The sequence below is a fragment of the Callithrix jacchus genome, chromosome 4 (genome assembly GCF_049354715.1).
Source record: "Callithrix jacchus isolate 240 chromosome 4, calJac240_pri, whole genome shotgun sequence".
Taxonomy (NCBI): Eukaryota; Metazoa; Chordata; class Mammalia; order Primates; family Cebidae; genus Callithrix; species Callithrix jacchus.
In genome coordinates, this window is record NC_133505.1 from 68,429,446 (window position 1) to 68,439,704 (window position 10,259).

Below are 10,259 nucleotides of genomic sequence, written 5' to 3' on the forward strand. Positions count from 1 at the left end.
ATACTTTGAAGTTTTGCCTTCAGGTTTCTGACCCTTTGGATTAAGATATGCTCATTTTAATAACTCACAGCAGATGAAATTAAGTTTCAGACGATTAACAGTGAAGTGATGGTCACTGAGAAAAATGAGAATTAGAGGTGTATGAAATCATATATCTTTTAACATGCATCCTCTGAAATAGGGGTACTCCGGAAGGGTGTTGCACTAGGGAGGAGGAAGCCACTAGATGCTCTAGGTGAGAGAGGATACAGAAAGAGGAGAAAAGGAAGATCTGCCCTCCTTACAGGTTCCCACAGAAACGAGCATCCATACTTCTTACTTCTCAGTATGCTGCAGAGAAACAAATAGGATATTATGTTGTGCAGACTTCAACAAAGCACAGTAAGATATCCCCTCATTTTTTTTTACTGCATTTTACATTTGGGGGTACATGTGAAGAGCATGCAAGATTGTTGCATAGGTACACACGTGGCAGTGTGATTTGCTGCCTTCCTCCTCATCACCTATATCTGGCATTTCTCCTGATGCTATCTCTCCCCAACTCCCCACCCCCCACTGTTCCTCCCCTATTTCCCCCCAACAGACCCCAGTGTGTAGTGCTCCCCTCCCTGCGTCCATGTATTCTCACTGTTCAACATCCACCTATGAGGGAGAACCTGTGGTGTTTGATTTTCTGTTCTAGTGTCAGTTTGCTGAGAATGATGGTTTCCAGGTTCATCCATGTCCCTACAAAGGATACGAACTCATCATTTTTTTATTGCTGCACAATATTCCATGGTACATATGTGCCACATTTTCTCTGTCCAGTCTATCATCGATGGGCATTTGGGTTGGTTCCAGGTCTTTGCTATTGTAAACAGTGCTGCAATGAGCATTTGTCTGCATGTGTCCTTATAGTAGAACAATTAATAATCCTTTGGATATATAACCAGTAATGGGATTGCTGGGTCAAATGGAATTTCTATTTCTAGGTCCTTGAGGAATTGCCACACTTGTCTTCCACAATGGTGGAACTAATTTACTCTCCCACCAACAGTATAAAAGTGTTCCTATTTCTCCACATCCTCTACAGCATCTGTTGTCTCCAGATTTTTTAATGATCGCCATTCTAACTGGCATGAGATGGTATCTCAATGTGGTTTTGATTCGTATTTCTCTAATGACCAGTGATGATGAGCATTTTTTTGTATGTTCTTATGTCTTCTTTTGTAAAGTGTCTGTTCATATCCTTCACCCACTTTTGAATGAGCTTGTTTTTTTCTTGTAAATCTCTTTTCATTCTTTGTACATGCTGAATATCAGCACTTTGTCAGATGTGCAGACTGCAAAATTTTTTCCTATTCTGTTGGTTGCCGATTCACTCTAATGACTGTTTCTTTTACTGTGCAGAACCTGTCGAGTTTGATTAGGTCCCATTTATCTATTTTGGCTTTTGTTGCCATTGCTTTTGGTGTTTTGGTTGTGACATCCTTGTCCACACCTATGTCCTGAACAATTTTGCCTAGATTTTCTTCTAGGGTTTTTATGGTGTTAGGTCTTATGTTTAAGTCTTTAATCCATCTGGAGTTAATTTTATTGTCAGGTGTCAGGAAGGAGTCCTGCTTTCTGCACATGGCTAGCCAGTTTTCCCAACACCATTTATTAAACAGGGAATCCTTTCCCCATTGCTTGTTTTTGTCAGATTTGTCAAAGAGTGGATGGTTGTAGATGTGTTGGCTCTGGGGCCTTTGTTCTATTCCATTGGTCTATATTTCTGTTTTGGTACCAGTACCATGCTGTTTTGATTACTGTAGCCTTGTTGTGTAGCTTGAAGTCCAGTAGTGTGATGCCTCCCACTTTGTTCTTTTTGCTTAGAATTGACTTGGCTATGAGGGCTCCCTTTTGGTTCCATATGAAGTTTAAGGTGTTTTTTTCCAGTTCTGTGAAGAAGGTCATTGGTAGCTTGATGGGGATATCATTGAATCTGTAAATTACTTTGTGCAGTATGCCCATTTTTATGATATTGATTCTTCCTATCCATGAACATGGAATGTTTCTCCATCTGTTTGTGTCCTCTCTTATTTCATTGAGCAGTGGTTTGTAGTTCTCCTTGAAGAGGTCCCTTACATTCCTTGTTAGTTGTATTCCTAGGTATTTTATTCTCCTTGTAGCAATTGTGAACAGCAGTTTGTTCTTGATTTGGCTCTCTTTAAGTCTGTTGTTGGTGTATAGGAATGCTTGTGATTTCTGCATATTGATTTTGTACCCTGAGACTTTGCTGAAGTTGCTTATCAGTTTCAGGATATTTTGGGCTGGGACAATGGGGTCTTCTAGATATACAATCATGTCGTCTGCAAATAGAAACAGTTTGACTTCCTTCTTTCCTATTTGAATACCCTTTATTTCTTTTTCTTGCCTGATTGATCTGGCTAGAACATCCAGTACTATGTTGAATAGGAGTGGTGAGAGAGGGCATCCTTGCCTAGTGCCAGATTTCAAAGGGAATGCTTCCAGTTTTTGCCCATTCAGTATGATATTGGCTGTTGGTTTGTCATAAAACGTTTTTATTATTTTGAGATAAGTTCTGTCAATACCTAGTTTATTGAGGGTTTTTAGCATGAAGGGCTGTTGAATTTCGTCAGAGGCCTTCTCTGCATCTATTGAGATAATCATGTGGTTTTTGTCTTTGGTTCTGTTTATGTGGTGAATTACATTTATAGACTTGCATATGTTGAACCACTCTTGCATCCCCAGGAGGAAGCCTAATTGATCATGGTGGATAAACTTTTTGATGTGCTGTTGCAATAAGTTTGCCAATATTTTATTGAAGATTTTTGCATCTCTGTTCATTATGGATATTGGCCAGAAGTTTTCTTTTCTTGCTGAGTCTTTGCCGGCTTTTGGTATCAGGATGATGTTGGTCTCATAAAATGATTTTGGAAGGATTCCCTCTTTTTGGATTGTTTGGAATAGTTTCAGAATGAATGGTACCAGCTCATCTTTGTATGTCTGGTAGAATCCTGCTGTGAACCCATCTGGATCTGGGCCTTTTTTGGGTGGTAGGCTCTTAATTGCTGCCTCAACTTCAGACCTTGTTATTGGTCTATTCAGGGTTTCAACTTCTTCCTGGTTTAGGATTGGGAGAATTCAAGTGTCCAAGAATTTATCCATTTTTCCAGGTTTACTTGTTTATATGCATAGAGTTGTTTGTAATAATCTCTGATGATGGTTTGTATTCCTGTGGAATCTGTGGTGATATTCCCTTTAACATTTTTTCTTGCATCTATTTGATTCTCCTCTCTTTCTTTTTTATTAATCGGGCTAATGGTCTGTCTATTTTGTAGATCTTTTCGAAAAACCAGCTCTTGGATTTATTGATTTTTGAAGGGTTTTTTGTGTCTCTATCTCCTTCAGTTCTGCTCTGATCTTAGTTATTTCTTGTCTTCTGCTAGGTTTTGAGTTTTTTTGGTCTTGTTCCTCTAGCTCTTTCCATTTTGATGGGTGTCAATTTAAGATCTTTTCTTTCTTCTCGTATCGGCATTTATGCTATATATTTTCCTCTAGAGACTGCTTTAAATGTGTCCCAGAGATTCTGGTATGTTGTATCTTCATTCTTATTAGTTTCAAAGAACATCTTTATTTCTGCCTTCATTTCATTGTTTATCTAGTCAACATTCAAGAGCCAGTTGTTCAGTTTCCATGAAACTGTGCAGGTCTGAGTTAGTTTCTCAATTCTGAATTCTAACTTGATTGCACTGTGGTCTGAGACACTGTTTGTTATGATTTTCATTATTTTGCATTTGCTGAGGAGTGATTTACTTCCAATTATGTGGTCAATTTTAGAGTAGGTATGAAGTGGTGCTGAGAAGAATGTATATTCTGTGGATTTGGGGTGGAGAGTTCTGTAAATGTCTATTATCTTTGCTCAGACCTCAGTCCAGGTCTGAGTTCAAGTCCTGGATATCCTTGTTAATTTTCTTTCTTGTTGAGCTAATATTGACAATGGGGTGTTAAAGTCTCCCACTATTATTGTGTGTGAGTCTAAGTGTCTTTGTAAGTCATTAAGAACTTGCCTTATGTATCTGGGTGCTCCTGTTTTGGGAAGGTGTATGTTTCGGATCATTAGCTCTTCTTGATGCATTGATCCTTTTACCATTATGGGATGTCCTTCTTTGTCTCTTTTGATCTTTGTTGCTTTGAAGTCTATTTTATCAGAGATGAGAATTGCAACTCCTGCTTTCTTTTGCTCTCCATTTCCTTGGTAAATCTTCCTCCATCCCTTTATTTTGAGCCATTGTGTATCCTTGCATGTGAGATGGGTTTCCTGCATACAGCACACTGATGGGTTTTGGCTTTTTATCCAATTTGCCAGTCTGTGTCTTTTGATTGGTACATTTAGCCCATTTACATTTAGGGTTAATATTGTTATGTGTGAATTTGATGCTGCCATTTTGATTCTAGCTGGCTGTTTTGCCCGTTAGTTGATGCAGTTCCTTCATTGTGTTGATGCTCTTTGCCATTTGGTATGTTTTTGGAGTGGCTGGTACTGGTTGTTCCTTTCTATGTTAATGCCTCTTTCAGGAGCTCTTGTAAAGCAGGCCTGGTGGTGACAAAATCTCTGAGTACTTGCTTGTTCACAAAGGATTTTATTTTTCCTTCACTTATGAAGCTTAGTTTGGCTGGATGTGAAATTCTGGGTTGAAAGTTATTTTCTTTAAGGATGTTGCATATTGGCCCCCACTCTCTTCTGGCTGGTAGGGTTTCTGCCGAGAGATCTGCTGTGAGTCTGATAGGCTTCCCTTTGTGGGTGACCCGACCTTCTCTCTGGCTGCCCTTAGCATTTTCTTCTTCATTTCAACCCTGGTGAATCTGATAATTATGTGCCTTGGGGTTGCTCTTCTCGAGAAACATCTTTGTGGTGTTCTCTGTATTTCCTAGACTTGAATATTGGCCTATCTTGCTAGTTTGGGGAAGTTTTCCTGGATAATATCCTGAAGAGTATTTTCCAGCTTGGATTCATTCTCTCCATCACATGCAGGTACACTTATCAAACATAGGTTATGTCTTTTTCATATAGTCCCATATTTCTTGGAAACTTTGTTCATTCCTTTTTACCCTTTTTTCTCTAATCTTGCCTTCTTGTTTTATTTCATTGAGTTGATCTTCGACCTCTAATATCCTTTCTTCTGCTTAGTCAATTTGGCTATTGAAACTTGTGTATGCTTCATGAAGTTCTCGTGTTGTTTTTCAACTCCATCAATTCACTTATATTCCTCTCTTAGTTGTTTATTCTCATTAACATTTCCCCAAATCTTTTTTCAATGTTCTTAGTTTCTTTGCATTGGGTTAGCACATGCTCTTTTAGCTCCCAGAAGTTTCTTATTATCCACCTTCTGAAGCCTGATTCTGTCAATTCATCACACTCATTCTCCATCCAGCCTTGTTCCCTTGCTGGTGAGGAGTTGTGATCCCTTGTAGGAGGAGAGGCATTCTGGTTTCAGGTGTTTTCATCCTTTTTGCACTGGTTTCTTCCCATCTTTGTGGATCTATCCACCTGTCATCTTTGTAGTTGTTGACTTTCAGATTGGGTCTCTGAGTGGACATCCAGTTTGTTGATGATTAAGTTCTTTCTGTTTCTTAGTTTTCCTTCTACCAGTCAGGCCCCTCTTCTGTAGGACTGCTGAGGTCCACTCCAGGCCCTGCTTTCCTGGGGATCACCTGCAGCAGCTGCAGAACAGTAAGGGTTGCTGCCAGTTTCTTCTTCTGCTATCTTTGTCCTAGAAGGATACCTGCCAGATGTCAGTCTGAGCTCTCCTTTATGAGGTGACTCTTTGTATATATGGGGGTCAGGGACCTGCTTGAGGAGACAGTCTGTCCTTTATAGGAGCTCAAGTGCTGAGCTGTGAGCTCCATTGTTCATTCAGAGCTGCTGGGCAGGTACGTTTAAGTTTGCTGCAGTAGAACTCATAAACCCCCTTTTTTTTCCCAGGTGCTCTGTCCCAGGGAGTTAGGGCTTTATTTATGAGTTTCTGTTGTGCTGCTGCCTTTTTTCAGGGCTGCCCTGCCCAGTGAGGAGGCAGCCTAATCACTGTCTGCCTGCAGAGGCATTGCTGAGCTGCTGTGGGCTCCGCCCAGCTGCTGTGTGAACTTCCCTGCAGTCCTGTTTATATGAGTGAAGTTAGAACTGCCTCAGCAATGGCAGCCCACCTCTATAATGGTGGACTCTCTCTGTAATGGCGGGCTGCCTCAACAATGCAAACTACCTCTGTAGTGGTGGACTGCCTCGGTAATGGCAGACGCCCTTCCCCCACAGAACTGGATCATCCCGGGTTCAGCTGTGCTTGCTGTGAAACTCTCAATCCAGAGCATTTCCAATTGCTTTTTTATGGGGGTGGGACCAGCCGAGCCTGATCACCTGGCTCCCTGCCTCAGAGCCTTTTGTTGTTGTTGTTGTTGTTGTTGTTGTTGTTGAACTGTCAACTCTCTCCCAGGTGTTCTAGTCGCCTGTCATAAAGGCGCCAGGATCTATGTGATTTCCTGTGCGGCAACCCACGGCACCATCTGAAACAGCCTTGCTGAGATTCGTGGCACTTTTTTGCCTGGGAATCTCCTGGCCTGGCTCCCTGTTTCCATCCCCTTTTTAATCAGATGAATGGGTGACTCTGGCTCTCAGGAGCTCCAATTGCCAGCTAAAATAGTGCCCGGACCCATGTATTTTGTACAGAGAACCGCTGCACCGGGGCGCCAGCAAAACAGCCACGCCAGCGAAAACAGCCACGCTGGCCAAACAGCTGCATTGGCCGAACAGCCACGCCAGCCAAACAGCTGCATTGGCCCAACAGCCACGCCAGCCAAACAGCCGTGTTGGCTACCCATGGGGCTCCTCCACCTGGGAATCTGCTGGTCTGTGGGCAGTAAATATCCATCTGGAAATGCGGCATCCACTCACCCTCTGCACTTTCTCTGGGAGCTACAATCCTGAGCTGCTCCTAATCAGCCATCTTGGATCCTTCCCAGAAACTGAGATTATATCCCTTTTATGTTAAGCAACTATATCAGTTGTATTAAGGGCACAAAAAATATACTGTTTGTGTTTAAGTCAAAATAAATTAATTCTTTATTAAGAATGGTAGCAATTGGCCTCCCTTGTTTGAGTAAAACACAAAATTCCCAGCTGTGAACACTTTTATTTTTCCATCGAAATCCCTTACCAAAATAAAGGGAAAGAATCACTGGCATCATCACTTTTTAAACATCTGACCTAATTAACCTTAATGAGTTTTTAATTTCCTTTTTATGCCAGTCCAGGAAGCACATTTTTTTTTGCAGTGGACAATGCAGAATATTTAGAAATTATGCAAAACCACTACTTCCTCCTTTTGTGAATCATTTTTAAATTGAAGAAATAGTGGTGTTTCAGTTTTGTTGAAGAGCATTGAAATAGCTGATATTTAAAATTAAAAATATGGATTTTAGCATTTGTTGATCTGAATACATTCTCTCTCTTTTTGTCTCCTTTTCCCACAGTATGAAATTTTCTGCTTTTGGCTAAGTCTGAGCTTCCAGAGTCTCACTGTGTCAGTAGGTCACTGCAGAAACAGACACCAAGATGGGATAGGTGTGCAAGAAATTCATTTAGCAAAGTTTCTATCAAAAATATAGGTGAAGGAAGCAGGAATGAGATTGTGAAGCTTTCAAAAAATAATGCAAGTCTGACTACTGTGAAAGGAAAGATTCAAAGATTAGGTAGGAAAAACTTTAGACTAGAGTACAGCTCTAAGAAAGTCTGTGCAAGACCAATGAGTACTCCCCAAGAAAAGCTGTCAGACAGAGGAGTCCTGCACTGGCAGAAATGTCCTCCTCTGGTGCCTCCACCATGCTCAGTCTTAGGCTAGGAACAGCCTTTGTCAGATCCAATGTCATGGAAGCTTAAGGCTACCATTAATTGTGCTTTTTGCCTGAGGTTATCTTTATTTTTTGTGTGTGTATGACAACAGATCAATTTTAATTCTAGCACCTGAAGCTATACAAGGGTATGCTCTATAACTTCGTGGGACTGTTGTACACACTTGATAAAGTGGCAACTGTGAAATACCACTTAGCATCTCAAAATCAGGAACATACTATTGAATTGCTTAAACACAATCCACAGAATTAAAAGCAAAATCAGATGCCATCCACAGTTATACTAATTGTCCATTAAAAGCTTACCCTTAATACTTGATATAACAATCAATATCTAGCAGGGAATATTAAAAGTGATTTCAGAGTCTCATCCTGTTGTACTATATTGGGAAAGGTTCTTGAGTAGATATGTGATTGGCCAAAGATGGGTACAACCAAGACAAGACCAGCAAGTAAAAGTTCTACCATGGTTTCTATAGTTCCCACTTGTTTTTCTTTGTGAGTTAAAAGTGAACAGTGAGAATTAAATACTTATCTTTACATATATATAAGGTATGCTGTGAAAGCATATTTGTTATGTTAAGCATAAAAATGCTTGTTAACTAGTTTGATAAGAAAATAATGTATAAAAAGTATATAGCAAAAACATTAATCATCTCTGACCCTGGAAAGATGAATTCCATATTTTATATTACATCAAACAAAAACTGTTTTAGTTTTTTGAATCCCTTATCCAAAAAGACTTGAAAAGGAAGACAAACTATTTTTACCCTTAGCGTGGCTGTGAAAAAGAGTTAAAATTAAAAAATCAAGTACACTGAAATGTTTAAGTCCTGAATGAGTCCAAATATTTAACCATGTAGAATATTATCATCTTCAAGAGTAGGAGTAATAACACAGGCTTTTGTGAGCAGTTTTTAATCCATAAATACAATAGTCATTTTGGTATTTTGGCCACCAGAAAACAAAAGCTGTAGTATCAGTAAAGGTCTGAGATGTTTTACTTTTGTAGATTCAGTTTAGTGTATTTAAGGTTAACAAAGGCTGACATTGAAAATTTTTAAGATAGGCAAAAATTCACATTAAAAAAAAAAATCCCTATATTTCTATTTAGAGTAACAGTAGGCAGTATGATTCCAAAAGTTAAAAATTATTTCTCAACCTGTGGCTTCAGCTTGGCAAACAGCTTAGATTCCAAAACTGATTCATCTCTATTAAAATGTAAGCACATAAAAAGAGCGTGTCTGTGTATATAGACACATATTTTAAAGGAATCAGATAATCTTTGAAGCAGCCTTAGTGTTTCCTTTACATTTGTCTGGAAATGACGATTGTATTAGCTTCACGGAAAGGACTGACTAGCCAGCTTCTTGGTCTAAGGCTAACATGGTGATCATTTGTCTAAGGCTAGAAAGGTACCAAATAAGATGTAAACTGAGGAGAGGAAGAGGAAATGAGGGCTTTTCCTGGCAGTAGGTAGTTAAAACTAAAAGGATTCTAGAAAATGACACAATGGCAGCCTTTCTTGTCTTTTTCTTTCCGTGCCGGTTCTGGTGAAGGAGGACATTCCAGCTCTTGAAATTTCCTGTCTTTGGTGATCCAGATCTGCTTTATTACCAATTAAAATCATTAGAAACTCATCACGATCCTTTACTCTGAGAATTTGTCTTTGAAACTTATAGATTTCTTCAAAACTGCCTCTATCTGTGACTGAAAGACCAACAGGAAGCCCTCGCCAGTCCTCATACATTGTTCTCTCATGGCTCCAAATTCTTCTTGTCCTGCTGTATCCAAAATACAGAGCAGACGTGCTGCTCTGTAATCTATCACACACTGCTTTGTATAAGAATCGTCAATGGTTGGATCATAATCCAAACTGTTACAAAATAGGACTGGATGAACTGGATGGTGAGCGCCGACTTGCCCACGCTGCCACCGCAGACCACCACTAGCCGGTACTTCTCTTGGCCGGAGCCTTCCCGCCAGCCGGCCGCGGCCATGGGGACGCCACAGAGCCCAGCCTGACCGTGCCAAGCCGCCGCTGCCACGCGCCCTAGGCCCGGCTCCTGGGACGTGTGCAGCGGGCGGGCAGCGGGCGAGCGGCCGGGCGGGGGTTGTGGGTAGCGGGAGCTGTAGGAGGACAGGTCGGTGAGCGGCGCGGCCCCAGGGGCTGGCTGGGTACCGCCGGAGGCACGGAGAAGTGGGAGTGGTGGCAGCGGCCAGGGGGGCGCTTTCCTCTATGCATCTCCGCAGTGCTTCCCCTGAGGTTATCTTTAAAAAAGATCTGTGGGGCACAACTGGATGGCCACTACAACCAATCCCGTAATTATGCTGCATGGATCCACTTCACACTGTTGCTCCATGGAGGAGCAACT

At 41.0% G+C, this 10,259-nt stretch overlaps 1 pseudogene; it reads right to left on the reverse strand.

Moving 5' to 3' along the window:
* Positions 1–8,554: 8,554 nt before the first annotated feature.
* LOC103792484 (ras-related protein R-Ras2 pseudogene) lies at positions 8,555–10,002 on the reverse strand (annotated as a pseudogene).
* Between the last annotated feature and the right edge of the window lie 257 nt (positions 10,003–10,259).